Source organism: Aulostomus chinensis, chromosome 1, assembly GCF_037954235.1.
Source record: "Aulostomus chinensis isolate RoL2024-O1b breed Wild chromosome 1, RoL_Achi_v1.0, whole genome shotgun sequence".
In the NCBI taxonomy this organism is placed as follows: Eukaryota; Metazoa; Chordata; class Actinopteri; order Syngnathiformes; family Aulostomidae; genus Aulostomus; species Aulostomus chinensis.
Genome location: NC_141320.1, coordinates 20,316,585 through 20,338,395, shown reverse-complemented (window position 1 = coordinate 20,338,395; position 21,811 = coordinate 20,316,585).

Genomic DNA, 21,811 nt, shown 5'->3' with positions numbered 1-21,811 from the left:
GATTCGTAGCAACTCTCATTACATCACTTTAGCATCACTTCTTAGGTTCGTAGCAACTCTCACTACATCACTGTAGCATCATTTTTTAGGTTCGTAGCAACTCTCACCACATCACTGTGGCATCATTTCTTAGGTAAATAGCAACCCTCATTACATCACTGTAGAATCATTTTGAGGTTCGTAGCAACTGTCACCACATCACTGTCGCATCATTTCTTAGGGAAGTAGCAACTCTCATTACACCGCTTTCGCATTATTTTGAAATTACTATCAACTCTCACCACATCACTGTAGCATCACTTTTTAGGTTTTTTAGCAACTCTCATTACATCACTTTAGCATCATTTTGAGAATCGTAGCAACTCTCACTACATCACTGTTGCATCATTTCGAGGATAGTAGCAACTCTCACGACATTACTTTAGCATCATTTTGAGATTCGTAGCAACTCTCATTACATCACTGTAGCATCATTTTGAGGTTCGTAGCAACTCTCACCACATCACTGTAGCATCATTTCTTAGGTAAATAGCAACCCTCATTATATCACTGTAGCATCATTTTGCGGTTCGTAGCAACTCTCACCACATCACTGTCGCATCATTTTGAGGTTCGTAGCAACTCTCACCACATCACTGTAGCATCATTTCTTCGGTAAATAGCAACCCTCATTACATCACTGTAGCATCATTTTGAGGTTCGTAGCAACTCTCACCACATCACTGTAGCATCACTTCTTAGGTTTGTAGCAACTCTCATTACATCACTTTAGCATCATTTTGAGATTCGTAGCAACTCTCACAACATTACTGTCGCATCATTTTGAGATTCGTAGCAACTCTCACCACATCACTGTAGCATCATTTTGAGGTTCGTAGCAACTCTCACCACATCACTGTAGCATCACTTCTTAGGTTTGTAGCAACTCTCATTACATCACTTTAGCATCATTTTGAGGATAGTAGCAACTCTCACGACATTACTTTAGCATCGTTTTGAGATTCGTAGCAACTCTCACTACATCACTGTAGCATCATTTTGAGGTTCGGAGCAACTCTCACCACATCACAGTGGCATCATTTCTTAGGTAAATAGCAACCCTCATTACATCACTGTAGCATCATTTTGAGGTTCGTAGCAACTCTCACCACATCACTGTAGCATCATTTCTTAGGTAAATAGCAACCCTCATTACATCACTGTAGCATCATTTTGCGGTTCGTAGCAACTCTCACCACATCACTGTAGCATCATTTTGAGATTCGTAGCAACTCTCACCACATCACTGGAGCATCATTTCTTAGGTAAATAGCAACCCTCATTATATCACTGTAGTATCATTTTGCGGTTCGTAGCAACTCTCACCACATCACTGTAGCATCATTTCTTAGGTAAATAGCAACCCTCATTATATCACTGTAGTATCATTTTGCGGTTCGTAGCAACTCTCACCACATCACTGTAGCATCATTTTGAGGTTCGTAGCAACTCTCACCACATCACTGTAGCATAATTTCTTAGGTAAATAGCAACCCTCATTACATCACTGTAGCATCATTTTGAGGTTCGTAGCAACTCTCACCACATCACTGTAGCATCATTTCTTAGGGAAGTAGCAACTCTCATTACACCGCTTTAGCATTATTTTGAAATTACTATCAACTCTCACCACATCACTGTAGCATCACTTCTTAGGTTTGTAGCAACTCTCATTACATCACTTTAGAATCATTTCGAGGTTCGTAGCAACTCTCACGACATTACTGTACCATGATTTTGAGATTAGTAGCAACTCTCATTACACTGCTTTAGCATTATTTTGAAATTACTATCAACTCTCACCACATCACTGTAGCATCACTTCTTAGGTAAATAGCAACTCTCACCACATCACTGTCGCATCATTTTGAGGTTCGTAGCAACTCTCACCACATCACTGTAGCATCACTTCTTAGGTTTGTAGCAACTCTCATTACATCACTTTAGCATCATTTTGAGGATAGTAGCAACTCTCACGACATTACTTTAGCATCGTTTTGAGATTCGTAGCAACTCTCATTACATCACTGTAGCATCATTTTGAGGTTCGGAGCAACTCTCACCACATCACTGTGGCATCATTTCTTAGGTAAATAGCAACCCTCATTACATCACTGTAGCATCATTTTGAGGTTCGTAGCAACTCTCACCACATCACTGTAGCATCATTTCTTAGGTAAATAGCAACCCTCATTACATCACTGTAGCATCATTTTGCGGTTCGTAGCAACTCTCACCACATCACTGTAGCATCATTTTGAGATTCGTAGCAACTCTCACCACATCACTGGAGCATCATTTCTTAGGTAAATAGCAACCCTCATTATATCACTGTAGTATCATTTTGCGGTTCGTAGCAACTCTCACCACATCACTGTAGCATCATTTCTTAGGTAAATAGCAACCCTCATTACATCAGTGTAGCATCATTTTGAGGTTCGTAGCAACTCTCACCACATCACTGTAGCATCATTTCTTAGGGAAGTAGCAACTCTCATTACACCGCTTTAGCATTATTTTGAAATTACTATCAACTCTCACCACATCACTGTAGCATCACTTCTAAGGTTTGTAGCAACTCTCATTACATCACTTTAGAATCATTTCGAGGTTCGTAGCAACTCTCACGACATTACTGTACCATGATTTTGAGATTAGTAGCAACTCTCATTACACTGCTTTAGCATTATTTTGAAATTACTATCAACTCTCACCACATCACTGTAGCATCACTTCTTAGGTTTTTAGCAACTCTCATTACATCACTTTAGCATCATTTTGAGATTCGTAGCAACTCTCACGACATTACTGTCGCATCATTTTGAGATTCGTAGCAACTCTCACCACATCACTGTAGCATCATTTTGAGGTTCGTAGCAACTCTCACCACATCACTGTGGCATCATTTCTTAGGTAAATAGCAACCCTCATTATATCACTGTACCATCATTTTGAGGTTAGAGCAACTCTCACCACATCACTGTCGCATCATTTCTTAGGGAAGTAGCAACTCTCATTGCACCGCTTTAGCATTATTTTGAAATTACTATCAACTCTCACTACATCACTGTAGCATCACTTCTTAGGTTTATCGCAACTCTCATTACATCACTTTAGCATCATTTTGAGGATCGTAGAAACTCTCACGACATCACTGTCGCATCATTTTGAGATTCGTAGCAACTCTCACCACATCACTGTAGCATCATTTCTTAGGTAAATAGCAACCCTCATTACATCACTGTTGCATCATTTTGAGGTTCGTAGCAACTCTCACTACATCATTGTAGCATCATTTCTGAGGGAAGTAGCAACTCTCATTACATCACTTTAGCATCATTTGGAGATTCGTAGCAACTCTCACGACATTACTGTGGCATGATTTTGAGATTAGTAGCAACTCTCATTACATCACTGTAGCATCACTTCTTAGGTTCGTAGCAACTCTCACTACATCACTGTCGCATCATTTTGAGATTCGTAGCAACTCTCACCACATCACTGTCGCATCATTTTGAGGTTCGTAGCAACTCTCACCACATCACTGTAGCATCACTTCTTAGGTTTGTAGCAACTCTCATTACATCACTTTAGCATCATTTTGAGGATAGTAGCAACTCTCACGACATTACTTTAGCATCGTTTTGAGATTCGTAGCAACTCTCATTACATCACTGTAGCATCATTTCTTAGGTAAATAGCAACCCTCATTACATCACTGTTGCATCATTTTGAGGTTCGTAGCAACTCTCACTACATCATTGTAGCATCATTTCTTAGGGAAGTAGCAACTCTCATTACACCGCTTTAGCATTATTTTGAAATTACTATCAACTCTCACCACATCACTGTAGCATCACTTCTTAGGTTTGTAGCAACTCTCATTACATCACTTTAGCATCATTTTGAGATTCGTAGCAACTCTCACGACATTACTGTAGCATGATTTTGAGATTAGTAGCAACTCTCATTACATCACTGTAGCATCACTTCTTAGGTTCGTAGCAACTCTCACTACATCACTGTCGCATCATTTTGAGATTCGTAGCAACTCTCACCACATCACTGTCGCATCATTTTGAGGTTCATAGCAACTCTCACCACATCACTGTAGCATCACTTCTTAGGTTTGGAGCAACTCTCATTACATCACTTTAGCATCATTTTGAGGATAGTAGCAACTCTCACGACATTACTTTAGCATCGTTTTGAGATTCGTTGCAACTCTCATTACATCACTGTAGCATCATTTTGAGGTTCGGAGCAACTCTCACCACATCACTGTGGCATCATTTCTTAGGTAAATAGCAACCCTCATTACATCACTGTAGCATCATTTTGAGGTTCGTAGCAACTCTCACCACATCACTGTAGCATCATTTCTTAGGTAAATAGCAACCCTCATTCCATCACTGTAGCATCATTTTGCGGTTCGTAGCAACTCTCACCACATCACTGTAGCATCATTTTGAGATTCGTAGCAACTCTCACCACATCACTGTAGCATCATTTCTTCGGTAAATAGCAACCCTCATTACATCACTGTGGCATCATTTTGAGTTTCGTAGCAACTCTCACCACATCACTGCAGCATCATTTCTTAGGTAAATAGCAACCCTCATTATATCACTGTAGTATCATTTTGCGGTTCGTAGCAACTCTCACCACATCACTGTAGCATCATTTTGAGGTTCGTAGCAACTCTCACCACATCACTGTAGCATAATTTCTTAGGTAAATAGCAACCCCCATTACATCACTGTAGCATCATTTTGAGGTTCGTAGCAACTCTCACCACATCACTGTAGCATCATTTCTTAGGGAAGTTGCAACTGTAGCATTATTTTGAAATTACTATCAACTCTCACCACATCACTGTAGCATCACTTCTTAGGTTTGTAGCAACTCTCATTACATCACTTTAGAATCATTTCGAGGTTCGTAGTAACTCTCACGACATTACTGTACCATGATTTTGGGATTAGTAGCAACTCTCATTACATCACTGTAGCATCACTTCTTAGGTTCGTAGCAACTCTCACTACATCACTGTAGCATCATTTTTTAGGTTCGTAGCAACTCTCACCACATCACTGTAGCATCATTTTGAGGTTCGTAGCAACTCTCACCACATCACTGTGGCATCATTTCTTAGGTAAATAGCAACCCTCATTACATCACTGTAGAATCATTTTGAGGTTCGTAGCAACTGTCACCACATCACTGTCGCATCATTTCTTAGGGAAGTAGCAACTCTCATTACACCGCTTTCGCATTATTTTGAAATTACTATCAACTCTCACCACATCACTGTCGCATCACTTTTTAGGTTTTTTAGCAACTCTCATTACATCACTTTAGCATCATTTTGAGAATCGTAGCAACTCTCACTACATCACTGTCGCATCATTTCTTCGGTAAATAGCAACCCTCATTACATCACTGTAGCATCATTTTGAGGTTCGTAGCAACTCTCACCACATCACTTTAGCATCACTTCTTAGGTTTGTAGCAACTCTCATTACATCACTTTAGCATCATTTTGAGATTCGTAGCAACTCTCACGACATTACTGTCGCATCATTTTGAGATTCGTAGCAACTCTCACCACATCACTGTAGCATCATTTTGAGGTTCATAGCAACTCTCACCACATCACTGTGGCATCATTTCTTAGGTAAATAGCAACCCTCATTACATCACTGTACCATCATTTTGAGGTTCGTAGCAACTCTCACCACATCACTGTCGCATCATTTCTTAGGGAAGTAGCAACTCTCATTACACCGCTTTAGCATTATTTTGAAATTACTATCAACTCTCACTACATCACTGTAGCATCACTTCTTAGGTTTGTCGCAACTCTCATTACATCACGTTAGCATCATTTTGAGGATCGTAGCAACTCTCACGACATCACTGTCGCATCATTTTGAGATTCGTAGCAACTCTCACCACATCACTGTAGCATCATTTTGAGGTTCGTAGCAACTCTCACCACATCACTGTAGCATCATTTCTTAGGTTTGTAGCAACTCTCATTACATCACTTTAGAAACATTTTGAGGATCGTAGCAACTCTCACCACATCACTGTAGCATCATTTCTTAGGAAAGTAACAACTCTCATTGCATCACTTTAGCGTGATTTTGAAATTACTATCAACTCTAACGACATCACTGTAGCATCATTTTGAGGTTCGTAGCAACTCTCACCACATCACTGTAGCATCACTTCTTAGGTTTGTAGCAACTCTCATTACATCACTTTAGCATCATTTTGAGATTCGTAGCAACTCTCACGACATTACTGTTGCATGATTTTAAGATTTGTAGCAACTCTCATTACATCACTGTAGCATCACTTCTTAGGTTCGTAGCAACTCTCACTACATCACTGTCGCATCATTTTGTGATTCGTAGCAACTCTCACCACATCACTGTAGCATCATTTTGAGGTTCATAGCAACTCTCACCACATCACTGTAGCATCATTTTGAGGTTCGTAGCAACTCTCACCACATCACTGTAGCATCATTTCTTAGGTAAATAGCAACCGTCATTACATCACTGTTGCATCATTTTGAGGTTCGTAGCAACTCTCACTACATCATTGTAGCATCATTTCTTAGGGAAGTAGGAACTCTCATTACACCGCTTTAGCATTATTTTGAAATTACTATCAACTCTCACCACATCACTGTAGCATCACTTCTTAGGTTTGTAGCAACTCTCATGACATCACTTTAGCATCATTTTGAAATTCGTAGCAACTCTCACGACATTACTGTAGCATGATTTTGAGATTAGTAGCAACTCTCATTACATCACTGTAGCATCACTTCTTAGGTTCGTAGCAACTCTCACGACATCACTGTCGCATCATTTTGAGATTCGTAGCAACTCTCATCACATCACTGTCGCATCATTTTGAGGTTCGTAGCAACTCTCACTACATCACTGTGGCATCATTTTGAGATTCGTAGCAACTCTCACCACATCACTGTAGCATCATTTTGAGGTTCGTAGCAACTCTCACCACATCACTGTCGCATCATTTCTTAGGTTTGTAGAAACTCTCATTATATCACTGTAGCATCATTTTGAAATTCGTAGCAACTCTCACCACATCACTGTAGCATCATTTCTTAAGTAAATAGCAACCCTCATCATATCACTGGAGCATCATTTTGCGGTTCGTAGCAACTCTCACTACATCACTGTAGCATCACTTCTTAGATTTGTCGCAACTCTCATTACATCACTTTAGCATCATTTTGAAGATCGTAGCAACTCTCACTACATCACTGTTGCATCATTTTGAGGATAGTAGCAACTCTCACGACATTACTTTAGCATCATTTTGAGATTCGTAGCAACTCTCATTACATCACTGTAGCATCTTTTTGAGGTTCGTAGCAACTCTCACCACATCACTGTAGCATCATTTCTTAGGAAAATAGCAACCCTCATTACATCACTGTAGCATCATTTTGAGGTTCGTAGCAACGCTCACTACATCACTGTCGCATCATTTCTTAGGGAAGTAGCAACTCTCATTACACTGCTTTAGCATTATTTTTAAATTACTATCAACTCTCACCACATCACTGTAGCATCACTTCTTAGGTTTTTAGCAACTCTCATTACATCACTTTAGCATCATTTTGAGATTCGTAGCAACTCTCACGACATTACTGTCGCATCATTTTGAGATTCGTAGCAACTCTCACAACATCACTGTAGCATCATTTTGAGGTTCGTAGCAACTCTCACCACATCACTGTCGCATCATTTCTTAGGGAAGTAGCAACTCTCATTACACCGCTTTAGCATTATTTTGAAATTACTATCAACTCTCACTACACCACTGTAGCATCACTTCTTAGGATTGTCGCAACTCTCATTACATCACTTTAGCATCATTTTGAGGACTGTAGCAACTCTCACGACATCACTGTCGCATCATTTTGAGATTCGTAGCAACTCTCACCACATCACTGTAGCATCATTTCTTAGGTAAATAGCAACCCTCATTACATCACTGTTGCATCATTTTGAGGTTCGTAGCAACTCTCACTACATCATTGTAGCATCATTTCTTCGGGAAGTAGCAACTCTCATTACACCGCTTTAGCATTATTTTGAAATTACTATCAACTCTCACCACATCACTGTAGCATCACTTCTTAGGTTTGTAGCAACTCTCATTACATCACTTTAGAATCATTTCTAGGTTAGTAGCAACTCTCACGACATTACTGTACCATGATTTTGAGATTAGTAGCAACTCTCATTACACTGCTTTAGCATTATTTTGAAATTACTATCAACTCTCACCACATCACTGTAGCATCACTTCTTAGGTTTTTAGCAACTCTCATTACATCACTTTAGCATCATTTTGAGATTCGTAGCAACTCTCACGACATTACTGTCGCATCATTTTGAGGTTCGTAGCAACTCTCACCACATCACTGTAGCATCACTTCTTAGGTTTGTAGCAACTCTCATTACATCACTTTAGAATCATTTTGAGGATAGTAGCAACTCTCACGACATTACTTTAGCATCGTTTTGAGATTCGTAGCAACTCTCATAACATCACTGTAGCATCATTTTGAGGTTCGGAGCAACTCTCACCACATCACTGTGGCATCATTTCTTAGGTAAATAGCAACCCTCATTACATCACTGTAGCATCATTTTGAGATTCGTAGCAACTCTCACCACATCACTGTAGCATCATTTTGAGGTTCGTAGCAACTCTCACCACATCACTGTGGCATCATTTCTTAGGTAAATAGCAACCCTCATTACATCAGTGTTGCATCATTTTGAGGTTCGTAGCAACTCTCACTACATCATTGTAGCATCATTTCTTAGGGAAGTAGCAACTCTCATTACACCGCTTTAGCATTATTTTGAAATTACTATCAACTCTCACCACATCACTGTAGCATCACTTCTTAGGTTCGTAGCAACTCTCACCACATCACTGTCGCATCATTTTGAGGTTCGTAGCAACTCTCACCACATCACTGTAGCATGATTTTGAGATTAGTAGCAACTCTCATTACATCACTGTAGCATCACTTCTTAGGTTCGTAGCAACTCTCACTACATCACTGTCGCATCATTTTGAGATTCGTAGCAACTATCACCACATCACTGTCGCATCATTTTGAGGTTCGTAGCAACTCTCACCACATCACTGTAGCATCACTTCTTAGGTTTTCTAGCAACTCTCATTACATCACTTTAGCATCATTTTGAGGATAGTAGCAACTCTCACGACATTACTTTAGCATCGTTTTGAGATTCGTAGCAACTCTCATTACATCACTGTAGCATCATTTCTTAGGTAAATAGCAACCCTCATTACATCACTGTAGCATCATTTTGAGATTCGTAGCAACTCTCACCACATCACTGTAGCATCACTTCTTAGGTTTGTAGCAACTCTCATTACATCACTTTAGCATCATTTTGAGATTCGTAGCAACTCTCACGACATTACTGTAGCATGATTTTGAGATTAGTAGCAACTCTCATTACATCACTGTAGCATCACTTCTTAGGTTCGTAGCAACTCTCACTACATCACTGTCGCATCATTTTGAGATTCGTAGCAACTCTCACCATATCACTGTCGCATCATTTTGAGGTTCGTAGCAACTCTCATGACATAACTTTAGCATCATTTTGAGGATAGTAGCAACTCTCACGACATTACTTTAGCATCGTTTTGAGATTTGTAGCAACTCTCATTACATCACTGTAGCATCATTTTGAGGTTCGGAGCAACTCTAACCACATCACTGTGGCATCATTTCTTAGGTAAATAGCAACCCTCATTACATCACTGTAGCATCATTTTGAGGTTCGTAGCAACTCTCACCACATCACTGTAGCATCATTTCTTAGGTAAATAGTAACCCTCATTACATCACTGTAGCATCATTTTGAGATTCGTAGCAACTCTCACCACATCACTGTAGCATCATTTTGAGGTTTGTAGCAACTCTCACCACATCACTGTGGCATCATTTCTTAGGTAAATAGCAACCCTCATTACATCACTGTACCATCATTTTGAGGTTAGAGCAACTCTCACCACATCACTGTCGCATCATTTCTTAGGGAAGTAGCAACTGTCATTACACCGCTTTAGCATTATTTTGAAATTACTATCAACTCTCACTACATCACTGTAGCATCACTTCTTAGGTTTGTCGCAACTCTCATTACATCACTTTAGCATCATTTTGAGGATCGTAGCAACTCTCACGACATCACTGTCGCATCATTTTGAGATTCGTAGCAACTCTCACCACATCACTCTAGCATCATTTCTTAGGTAAATGGCAACCCTCATTACATCACTGTTGCATCATTTTGAGGTTCGTAGCAACTTTCACTACATCATTGTAGCATCATTTCCTAGGGAAGTAGCAACTCTCATTACACCGCTTTAGCATTATTTTGAAATTACTATCAACTCTCATCACATCACTGTAGCATCACTTCTTAGGTTTGTAGCAACTCTCATTACATCACTTTAGCATCATTTTGAGATTCGTAGCAACTCTCACGACATTACTGTAGCATGATTTTGAGATTAGTAGCAACTCTCATTACATCACTGTAGCATCACTTCTTAGGTTCGTAGCAACTCTCACTACATCACTGTCGCATCATTTTGAGATTCGTAGCAACTCTCACCACATCACTGTCGCATCATTTTGAGGTTCGTAGCAACTCTCACCACATCACTGTAGCATCACTTCTTAGGTTTGGAGCAACTCTCATTACATCACTTTAGCATCATTTTGAGGATAGTAGCAACTCTCACGACATTACTTTAGCATCATTTTGAGATTCGTAGCAACTCTCATTACATCACTGTAGCATCATTTTGAGGTTCGTAGCAACTCTCACCACATCACTGTAGCATCATTTCTTAGGTAAATAGCAACCCTCATTATATCACTGTAGCATCATTTTGCGGTTCGTAGCAACTCTCACCACATCACTGTCGCATCATTTCTTAGGTAAATAGCAACCCTCATTATATCACTGTAGCATCATTTTGAGGTTCGTAGCAACTCTCACCACATCACTGTAGCATCACTTCTTAGGTTTGTAGCAACTCTCATTACATCACTTTAGCATCATTTTGAGATTCGTAGCAACTCTCACGACATTACTGTCGCATCATTTTGAGATTCGTAGCAACTCTCACCACATCACTGTAGCATCATTTTGAGGTTCATAGCAACTCTCACCACATCACTGTGGCATCATTTCTTAGGTAAATAGCAACCCTCATTACATCACTGTACCATCATTTTGAGGTTCGTAGCAACTCTCACCACATCACTGTCGCATCATTTCTTAGGGAAGTAGCAACTCTCATGACACCGCTTTAGCATTATTTTGAAATTACTATCAACTCTCACTACATCACTGTAGCATCACTTCTTAGGTTTGTCGCAACTCTCATTACATCACTTTAGCATCATTTTGAGGATCGTAGCAACTCTCACGACATCACTGTCGCATCATTTTGAGATTCGTAGCAACTCTCACCACATCACTGTAGCATCATTTTGAGGTTCGTAGCAACTCTCACCACATCACTGTCGCATCATTTCTTAGGTTTGTAGCAACTCTCTTTACATCACTTTAGAATCATTTTGAGGATCGTAGCAACTCTCACCACATCACTGTAGCATCATTTCTTAGGAAAGTAACAACTCTCATTGCATCACTTTAGCGTGATTTTGAAATTACTATCAACTCTCACGACATCACTGTAGCATCATTTTGAGGTTCGTAGCAACTCTCACCACATAACTGTAGCATCATTTCTTCGGTAAATAGCAACTCTCACCACATCACTGTAGCATCATTTCTTAGGTAAATAGCAACCCTCATTACATCACTGTAGCATCATTTTGAGGTTCGTAGCAACTCTCACTACATCATTGTAGCATCACTTCTTAGGTTTGTAGCAACTCTCATTACATCACTTTAGCATTATTTTGAGATTCGTAGCAACTCTCACGACATTACTGTTGCATGATTTTAAGATTTGTAGCAACTCTCATTACATCACTGTAGCATCACTTCTTAGGTTCGTAGCAACTCTCACTACATCACTGTCGCATCATTTTGAGATTCGGAGCAACTCTCACCACATCACTGTAGCATCATTTTGAGGTTCATAGCAACTCTCACCACATCACTGTAGCATCATTTTGAGGTTCTTAGCAACTCTCACCACATCACTGTAGCATCATTTCTGAGGTAAATAGCAACCGTCATTACATCACTGTTGCATCATTTTGAGGTTCGTAGCAACTCTCACTACATCATTGTAGCATCATTTCTTAGGGAAGTAGGAACTCTCATTACACCGCTTTAGCATTATTTTGAAATTACTATCAACTCTCACCACATCACTGTAGCATCACTTCTTAGGTTTGTAGCAACTCTCATGACATCACTTTAGCATCATTTTGAAATTCGTAGCAACTCTCACGACATTACTGTAGCATGATTTTGAGATTAGTAGCAACTCTCATTACATCACTGTAGCATCACTTCTTAGGTTCGTAGCAACTCTCACGACATCACTGTCGCATCATTTTGAGATTCGTAGCAACTCTCACCACATCACTGTCGCATCATTTTGAGATTCGTAGCAACTCTCACCACATCACTGTCGCATCATTTTGAGGTTCGTAGCAACTCTCACTACATCACTGTGGCATCATTTTGAGATTCGTAGCAACTCTCACCACATCACTGTAGCATCATTTTGAGGTTCGTAGCAACTCTCACCACATCACTGTCGCATCATTTCTTAGGTTTGTAGAAACTCTCATTATATCACTGTAGCATCATTTTGAAATTCGTAGCAACTCTCACCACATCACTGTAGCATCATTTCTTAAGTAAATAGCAACCCTCATCATATCACTGGAGCATCATTTTGCGGTTCGTAGCAACTCTCACTACATCACTGTAGCATCACTTCTTAGGTTTGTCGCAAGTCTCATTACATCACTTTAGCATCATTTTGAAGATCGTAGCAACTCTCACTACATCACTGTTGCATCATTTTGAGGATAGTAGCAACTCTCACGACATTACTTTAGCATCATTTTGAGATTCGTAGCAACTCTCATTACATCACTGTAGCATCATTTTGCGGTTCATAGCAACTCTCACCACATCAGTGTAGCATCATTTTGAGATTCGTAGCAACTCTCACCACATCACTGTAGCATCATTTCTTAGGGAAGTAGCAACTCTCATTACACCGCTTTAGCATTATTTTGAAATTACTATCAACTCTCACCACATCACTGTAGCATCACTTCTTAGGTTTTTAGCAACTCTCATTACATCACTTTAGAATCATTTCGAGGTTAGTAGCAACTCTCACGACATTACTGTACCATGATTTTGAGATTAGTAGCAACTCTCATTACACTGCTTTAGCATTATTTTGAAATTACTATCAACTCTCACCACATCACTGTAGCATCACTTCTTAGGATTTTAGCAACTCTCATTACATCACTTTAGCATCATTTTGAGATTCGTAGCAACTCTCACGACATTACTGTCGCATGATTTTGAGGTTCGTAGCAACTCTCACCACATCACTGTAGCATCACTTCTTAGGTTTGTAGCAACTCTCATTACATCACTTTAGCATCATTTTGAGGATAGTAGCAACTCTCACGACATTACTTTAGCATCGTTTTGAGATTCGTAGCAACTCTCATAACATCACTGTAGCATCATTTTGAGGTTCGGAGCAACTCTCACCACATCACTGTGGCATCATTTCTTAGGTAAATAGCAACCCTCATTACATCACTGTAGCATCATTTTGAGGTTCGTAGCAACTCTCACCACATCACTGTAGCATCATTTCTTAGGTAAATAGCAACCCTCATTACATCACTGTAGCATCATTTTGAGATTCGTAGCAATTCTCACCACATCACTGTAGCATCATTTCTTAGGTAAATAGCAACTCTCACCACATCACTGTAGCATCATTTTGAGGTTCGTAGCAACTCTCACTACATCATTGTAGCATCATTTCTTAGGGAAGTAGCAACTCTCATTACACCGCTTTAGCATTATTTTGAAATTACTATCAACTCTCACCACATCACTGTAGCATCACTTCTTAGGTTTGTAGCAACTCTCATTACATCACTTTAGCATCATTTTGAGGATAGTAGCAACTCTCACGACATTACTTTAGCATCGTTTTGAGATTCGTAGCAACTCTCATTACATCACTGTAGCATCATTTTGAGGTTCGGAGCAACTCTCACCACATCACTGTGGCATCATTTCTTAGGTAAATAGCAACCCTCATTACATCACTGTAGCATCATTTTGAGGTTCGTAGCAACGCTCACCACATCACTGTAGCATCATTTCTTAGGTAAATAGCAACCCTCATTACATCACTGTAGCATCATTTTGCGGTTCGTAGCAACTCTCACCACATCACTGTAGCATCATTTTGAGATTCGTAGCAACTCTCACCACATCACTGTAGCATCATTTCTTAGGTAAATAGCAACCCTCATTACATCACTGTAGCATCATTTTGAGTTTCGTAGCAACTCTCATCACATCACTGTAGCATCATTTCTTAGGTAAATAGCAACCCTCATTACATCACTGTAGCATCATTTTGAGTTTCGTAGCAACTCTCACCACATCACTGTAGCATCATTTCTTAGGGAAGTAGCAACTCTCATTACACCGCTTTAGCATTATTTTGAAATTACTATCAACTCTCACCACATCACTGTAGCATCACTTCTTAGGGAAGTAGCAACTCTCACTACACCGCTTTAGCATCACTTCTTAGGTTTGTCGCAACTCTCATTACATCACTTTAGCATCATTTTGAGGATCGTAGCAACTCTCACGACATCACTGTCGCATCATTTTGAGATTCGTAGCAACTCTCACCACATCACTGTAGCATCATTTCTTAGGTAAATAGCAACCCTCATTACATCACTGTTGCATCATTTTGAGGTTCGTAGCAACTGTCACTACATCATTGTAGCATCATTTCCTAGGGAAGTAGCAACTCTCATTACACCGCTTTAGCATTATTTTGAAATTACTATCAACTCTCACCACATCACTGTAGCATCACTTCTTAGGTTTGTAGCAACTCTCATGACATCACTTTAGCATCATTTTGAGATTCGTAGCAACTCTCACGACATTACTGTAGCATGATTTTGAGATTAGTAGCAACTCTCATTACATCACTGTAGCATCACTTCTTAGGTTCGTAGCAACTCTCACTACATCACTGTCGCATCATTTTGAGATTCGTAGCAACTCTCACCACATCACTGTCGCATCATTTTGAGGTTCGTAGCAACTCTCACCACATCACTGTAGCATCACTTCTTAGGTTTGTAGCAACTCTCATTACATCACTTTAGCATCATTTTGAGGATAGTAGCAACTCTCACGACATTACTTTAGCATCGTTTTGAGATTCGTTGCAACTCTCATTACATCACTGTAGCATCATTTTGAGGTTCGGAGCAACTCTCACCACATCACTGTGGCATCATTTCTTAGGTAAATAGCAACCCTCATTACATCACTGTAGCAACATTTTGAGGTTCGTAGCAACTCTCACCACATCACTGTAGCATCATTTCTTAGGTAAATAGCAACCCTCATTACATCACTGTAGCATCATTTTGCGGTTCGTAGCAACTCTCACCACATCACTGTAGCATCATTTTGAGATTCGTAGCAACTCTCACCACATCACTGTAGCATCATTTCTTAGGTAAATAGCAACCCTCATTACATCACTGTGGCATCATTTTGAGTTTCGTAGCAACTCTCACCACATCACTGCAGCATCATTTCTTAGGTAAATAGCAACCCTCATTATATCACTGTAGTATCATTTTGCGGTTCGTAGCAACTCTCACCACATCACTGTAGCATCATTTTGAGGTTCGTAGCAACTCTCACCACATCACTGTAGCATAATTTCTTAGGTAAATAGCAACCCTCATTACATCACTGTAGCATCATTTTGAGGTTCGTAGCAACTCTCACCACATCACTGTAGCATCATTTCTTCGGGAAGTTGCAACTGTAGCATTATTTTGAAATTACTATCAACTCTCACCACATCACTGTAGCATCACTTCTTAGGTTTGTAGCAACTCTCATTACATCACTTTAGAATCATTTCGAGGTTCGTAGTAACTCTCACGACATTACTGTACCATGATTTTGAGATTAGTAGCAACTCTCATTACATCACTGTAGCATCACTTCTTAGGTTCGTAGCAACTCTCACTACATCACTGTAGCATCATTTTTTAGGTTCGTAGCAACTCTCACCACATCACTGTAGCATCATTTTTTAGGTTCGTAGCAACTCTCACCACATCACTGTGGCATCATTTCTTAGGTAAATAGCAACCCTCATTACATCACTGTAGAATCATTTTGAGGTTCGTAGCAACTGTCACCACATCACTGTCGCATCATTTCTTAGGGAAGTAGCAACTCTCATTACACCGCTTTCGCATTATTTTGAAATTACTATCAACTCTCACCACGTCACTGTAGCATCACTTTTTAGGTTTTTTAGCAACTCTCATTACATCACTTTAGCATCATTTTGAGAATCGTAGCAACTCTCACTACATCACTGTTGCATCATTTCGAGGATAGTAGCAACTCTCACGACATTACTTTAGCATCATTTTGAGATTCGTAGCAACTCTCATTACATCACTGTAGCATCATTTTGAGGTTCGTAGCAACTCTCACCACATCACTGTAGCATCATTTCTTAGGTAAATAGCAACCCTCATTATATCACTGTAGCATCATTTTGCGGTTCGTAGCAACTCTCACCACATCACTGTCGCATCATTTCTTCGGTAAATAGCAACCCTCATTATATCACTGTAGTATCATTTTGCGGTTCGTAGCAACTCTCACCATATCACTGTAGCATCATTTTGAGGTTCGTAGCAACTCTCACCACATCACTGTAGCATCATTTCTTCGGTAAATAGCAACCCTCATTACATCACTGTAGCATCATTTTGAGGTTCGTAGCAACTCTCACCACATCACTGTAGCATCACTTCTTAGGTTTGTAGCAACTCTCATTACATCACTTTAGCATCATTTTGAGATTCGTAGCAACTCTCACGACATTACTGTCGCATCATTTTGAGATTCGTAGCAACTCTCACCACATCACTGTAGCATCATTTTGAGGTTCATAGCAACTCTCACCACATCACTGTGGCATCATTTCTTAGGTAAATAGCAACCCTCATTACATCACTGTACCATCATTTTGAGGTTCGTAGCAACTCTCACCACATCACTGTCGCATCATTTCTTAGGGAAGTAGCAACTCTCATGACACCGCTTTAGCATTATTTTGAAATTACTATCAACTCTCACTACATCACTGTAGCATCACTTCTTAGGTTTGTCGCAACTCTCATTACATCACTTTAGCATCATTTTGAGGATCGTAGCAACTCTCACGACATCACTGTCGCATCATTTTGAGATTCGTAGCAACTCTCACCACATCACTGTAGCATCATTTTGAGGTTCGTAGCAACTCTCACCACATCACTGTCGCATCATTTCTTAGGTTTGTAGCAACTCTCTTTACATCACTTTAGAATCATTTTGAGGATCGTAGCAACTCTCACCACATCACTGTAGCATCATTTCTTAGGAAAGTAACAACTCTCATTGCATCACTTTAGCGTGATTTTGAAATTACTATCAACTCTCACGACATCACTGTAGCATCATTTTGAGGTTCGTAGCAACTCTCACCACATAACTGTAGCATCATTTCTTCGGTAAATAGCAACTCTCACCACATCACTGTAGCATCATTTCTTAGGTAAATAGCAACCCTCATTACATCACTGTAGCATCATTTTGAGGTTCGTAGCAACTCTCACTACATCATTGTAGCATCACTTCTTAGGTTTGTAGCAACTCTCATTACATCACTTTAGCATTATTTTGAGATTCGTAGCAACTCTCACGACATTACTGTTGCATGATTTTAAGATTTGTAGCAACTCTCATTACATCACTGTAGCATCACTTCTTAGGTTCGTAGCAACTCTCACTACATCACTGTCGCATCATTTTGAGATTCGGAGCAACTCTCACCACATCACTGTAGCATCATTTTGAGGTTCATAGCAACTCTCACCACATCACTGTAGCATCATTTTGAGGTTCTTAGCAACTCTCACCACATCACTGTAGCATCATTTCTGAGGTAAATAGCAACCGTCATTACATCACTGTTGCATCATTTTGAGGTTCGTAGCAACTCTCACTACATCATTGTAGCATCATTTCTTAGGGAAGTAGGAACTCTCATTACACCGCTTTAGCATTATTTTGAAATTACTATCAACTCTCACCACATCACTGTAGCATCACTTCTTAGGTTTGTAGCAACTCTCATGACATCACTTTAGCATCATTTTGAAATTCGTAGCAACTCTCACGACATTACTGTAGCATGATTTTGAGATTAGTAGCAACTCTCATTACATCACTGTAGCATCACTTCTTAGGTTCGTAGCAACTCTCACGACATCACTGTCGCATCATTTTGAGATTCGTAGCAACTCTCACCACATCACTGTCGCATCATTTTGAGATTCGTAGCAACTCTCACCACATCACTGTCGCATCATTTTGAGGTTCGTAGCAACTCTCACTACATCACTGTGGCATCATTTTGAGATTCGTAGCAACTCTCACCACATCACTGTAGCATCATTTTGAGGTTCGTAGCAACTCTCACCACATCACTGTCGCATCATTTCTTAGGTTTGTAGAAACTCTCATTATATCACTGTAGCATCATTTTGAAATTCGTAGCAACTCTCACCACATCACTGTAGCATCATTTCTTAAGTAAATAGCAACCCTCATCATATCACTGGAGCATCATTTTGCGGTTCGTAGCAACTCTCACTACATCACTGTAGCATCACTTCTTAGGTTTGTCGCAAGTCTCATTACATCACTTTAGCATCATTTTGAAGATCGTAGCAACTCTCACTACATCACTGTTGCATCATTTTGAGGATAGTAGCAACTCTCACGACATTACTTTAGCATCATTTTGAGATTCGTAGCAACTCTCATTACATCACTGTAGCATCATTTTGCGGTTCATAGCAACTCTCACCACATCAGTGTAGCATCATTTTGAGATTCGTAGCAACTCTCACCACATCACTGTAGCATCATTTCTTAGGGAAGTAGCAACTCTCATTACACCGCTTTAGCATTATTTTGAAATTACTATCAACTCTCACCACATCACTGTAGCATCACTTCTTAGGTTTTTAGCAACTCTCATTACATCACTTTAGAATCATTTCGAGGTTAGTAGCAACTCTCACGACATTACTGTACCATGATTTTGAGATTAGTAGCAACTCTCATTACACTGCTTTAGCATTATTTTGAAATTACTATCAACTCTCACCACATCACTGTAGCATCACTTCTTAGGATTTTAGCAACTCTCATTACATCACTTTAGCATCATTTTGAGATTCGTAGCAACTCTCACGACATTACTGTCGCATGATTTTGAGGTTCGTAGCAACTCTCACCACATCACTGTAGCATCACTTCTTAGGTTTGTAGCAACTCTCATTACATCACTTTAGCATCATTTTGAGGATAGTAGCAACTCTCACGACATTACTTTAGCATCGTTTTGAGATTCGTAGCAACTCTCATAACATCACTGTAGCATCATTTTGAGGTTCGGAGCAACTCTCACCACATCACTGTGGCATCATTTCTTAGGTAAATAGCAACCCTCATTACATCACTGTAGCATCATTTTGAGGTTCGTAGCAACTCTCACCACATCACTGTAGCATCATTTCTTAGGTAAATAGCAACCCTCATTACATCACTGTAGCATCATTTTGAGATTCGTAGCAATTCTCACCACATCACTGTAGCATCATTTCTTAGGTAAATAGCAACTCTCACCACATCACTGTAGCATCATTTTGAGGTTCGTAGCAACTCTCACTACATCATTGTAGCATCATTTCTTAGGGAAGTAGCAACTCTCATTACACCGCTTTAGCATTATTTTGAAATTACTATCAACTCTCACCACATCACTGTAGCATCACTTCTTAGGTTTGTAGCAACTCTCATTACATCACTTTAGCATCATTTTGAGGATAGTAGCAACTCTCACGACATTACTTTAGCATCGTTTTGAGATTCGTAGCAACTCTCATTACATCACTGTAGCATCATTTTGAGGTTCGGAGCAACTCTCACCACATCACTGTGGCATCATTTCTTAGGTAAATAGCAACCCTCATTACATCACTGTAGCATCATTTTGAGGTTCGTAGCAACTCTCACCACATCACTGTAGCATCATTTCTTAGGTAAATAGCAACCCTCATTACATCACTGTAGCATCATTTTGCGGTTCGTAGCAACTCTCACCACATCACTGTAGCATCATTTTGAGATTCGTAGCAACTCTCACCACATCACTGTAGCATCATTTCTTAGGTAAATAGCAACCCTCATTACATCACTGTAGCATCATTTTGAGTTTCGTAGCAACTCTCATCACATCACTGTAGCATCATTTCTTAGGTAAATAGCAACCCTCATTACATCACTGTAGCATCATTTTGAGTTTCGTAGCAACTCTCACCACATCACTGTAGCATCATTTCTTAGGGAAGTAGCAACTCTCATTACACCGCTTTAGCATTATTTTGAAATTACTATCAACTCTCACCACATCACTGTAGCATCACTTCTTAGGGAAGTAGCAACTCTCACTACACCGCTTTAGCATCACTTCTTAGGTTTGTCGCAACTCTCATTACATCACTTTAGCATCATTTTGAGGATCGTAGCAACTCTCACGACATCACTGTCGCATCATTTTGAGATTCGTAGCAACTCTCACCACATCACTGTAGCATCATTTCTTAGGTAAATAGCAACCCTCATTACATCACTGTTGCATCATTTTGAGGTTCGTAGCAACTGTCACTACATCATTGTAGCATCATTTCCTAGGGAAGTAGCAACTCTCATTACACCGCTTTAGCATTATTTTGAAATTACTATCAACTCTCACCACATCACTGTAGCATCACTTCTTAGGTTTGTAGCAACTCTCATGACATCACTTTAGCATCATTTTGAGATTCGTAGCAACTCTCACGACATTACTGTAGCATGATTTTGAGATTAGTAGCAACTCTCATTACATCACTGTAGCATCACTTCTTAGGTTCGTAGCAACTCTCACTACATCACTGTCGCATCATTTTGAGATTCGTAGCAACTCTCACCACATCACTGTCGCATCATTTTGAGGTTCGTAGCAACTCTCACCACATCACTGTAGCATCACTTCTTAGGTTTGTAGCAACTCTCATTACATCACTTTAGCATCATTTTGAGGATAGTAGCAACTCTCACGACATTACTTTAGCATCGTTTTGAGATTCGTTGCAACTCTCATTACATCACTGTAGCATCATTTTGAGGTTCGGAGCAACTCTCACCACATCACTGTGGCATCATTTCTTAGGTAAATAGCAACCCTCATTACATCACTGTAGCAACATTTTGAGGTTCGTAGCAACTCTCAC